The 1,806-nt window shown below is 34.5% G+C and overlaps 1 protein-coding gene across 2 annotated transcripts in view; it reads right to left on the bottom strand.

The window, feature by feature from the left end:
- Positions 1-1,257, bottom strand: part of CLCN5 (chloride voltage-gated channel 5) — a 256,472-nt gene extending 255,215 nt beyond the window's left edge. For both annotated transcript variants that reach the window (XM_039221177.1, XM_039221178.1), the window contains exon 1: positions 1,128-1,257. The gene's annotated coding sequence lies outside the window, so the exon portion shown is untranslated. The remainder of the gene's footprint in view (positions 1-1,127) is intronic.
- Positions 1,258-1,806: the final 549 nt, after the last annotated feature.

Genomic DNA, 1,806 nt, shown 5'->3' with positions numbered 1-1,806 from the left:
ATGGAGGAGGGCACTTATGGGGATGAGCACTGAGTGTTATGTGGAAACTAATTTGACAATAAACTATTTGTAAAAAAAAAAAAAAAAAAAAAAAAGAAATATCCAGGCCCAGATGGTTTCACTGAAGAATTCTACCAAGCATTTAAGGAAGAATGAACACCAATTTTCTATCATCTCTTACAGAAAATAGAAGAGGAAGAATACTTTCCAAACCATTCTATGAAGCCACTGTTAACATGATAACAAAATAAGCCACTGACAGTCCAAAAAGAAAATTACGGACCAATATTCCTCATGAACACAAACACAGAAATCCTTAAGAAAATATTAGCAAATGAAATTCAGCAATCTATACCCCCCAAAAAAATCTACACAATGACCAAGTAGGATTTATTTCAGGATTGCAGGACTGCTTGAAAATTTGAAACTCAATCAATGTAACCCACCATATCAACAGACTAAAGAAGAAAAATCATATGGTCATATCAATTGATTCAGAAAAGTATTTGACAAAATTTGACACCCATTCATAATAAAGATTCTTTAAAAATTGGGAATACAGAGGAACTTCCTAAACTTTGTAAAGGACATCTACAAAAAATCTACAGGTAACATTTAATGATGACAGATGGAATGTTTCCCCCCTAAGGTTTGGTTCAAGACAACGATGTTCATTCTCACCACTGCTATTCAACATAGTATTGGAAGTTCTAAGCAGTGCAGTAAATCAAGAAACAAGAATAAAAGGAATAGAGATCAGAAAAAAAACACATAAAACTGACTCTATTTTCAGATGACATGGTTATCTATGTACAAAATACCAAGGAATCTACAAAAACAAAAACAAACTCCTACAACAAATAAGCGAGCTCAGCAAGTTTGAAGGATACAAGATCAATGCAAAAAATGTCAATCACATTTCTATATATTACCAAAAAAATGTGGAAATCAAAATTAAAAGCACAATAACATTTGCAATTGTTCCAAAAAATGAAATCTCAAGTCATATATCTGACAAAACATATATAAGATGCATATGTTGAAAATTTCCAAGTTTTGATAAAAGAAATCATAGAAGATCTAAATAAATGGAGAAACATACTGTGTTCATGGGTTGGAAGACTCACCATATAAAAATGTCCATTCTTCCCAAATTTATATACAGCTTTAAAGCAGTTCCTATAGAGAGGTATCTGGGTGGTTCAGTCGCTTAAATGTCCAACTTCAGCTCAGGTCATGATCTCACTGGTTTGTGAGTTCCAGCCTCATGTCAGGCTCTGTGCTGAGAGCTCAGAGCCTGGAGCCTGCTTCAGATTATGTCTCTCTCTCTCTGCCCCTCCCCCACTTGTGCTTTGTCTCTTGTCTCTCAAAAACAAACATCTAAAAACAGTGTTGTTGTTGTTTTTTAAATAAATTAGTTTCTATAATAACTCCAGCAAGGTTTTTGTTTTGTTTTGTTTTTTGCAGATGTAGACAAAGTTATTCTAAAACTTGCATAAGAGGTGTGCCTGGGTGGCTCAGTTTGCTAAGCATCTGACTTCAGCTCAGGTCATGATCTCACGGTTCGTGGGTTTATGCTCCACATCAGGCTCTATGCCGACAGCTTGGAGCCTGGAGTCTGCTTCAGATTCTGTCTCTCTCTCTCCTCCTTCCCCACTTGTGTGCTCTCTCGCTCTCTCTCTCTCTCTCAAAAATAAATAAATAAACTTTAAAAAAATAAAAAATAAAACTTACATAAAAAGGCAAAAAAATAAAAATTAAAAACCTAGAATAACTACAACAATATTGAAACAGAGGAATAGTGTT

The sequence above is a fragment of the Hyaena hyaena genome, unplaced genomic scaffold, assembly GCF_003009895.1.
Source record: "Hyaena hyaena isolate Hyena2069 unplaced genomic scaffold, ASM300989v1 scaffold_960, whole genome shotgun sequence".
Taxonomy (NCBI): domain Eukaryota; kingdom Metazoa; phylum Chordata; class Mammalia; order Carnivora; family Hyaenidae; genus Hyaena; species Hyaena hyaena.
The sequence above is the reverse complement of the archived record's forward strand: the minus strand, read 5'-3'. Positions and strand labels throughout refer to the sequence as shown.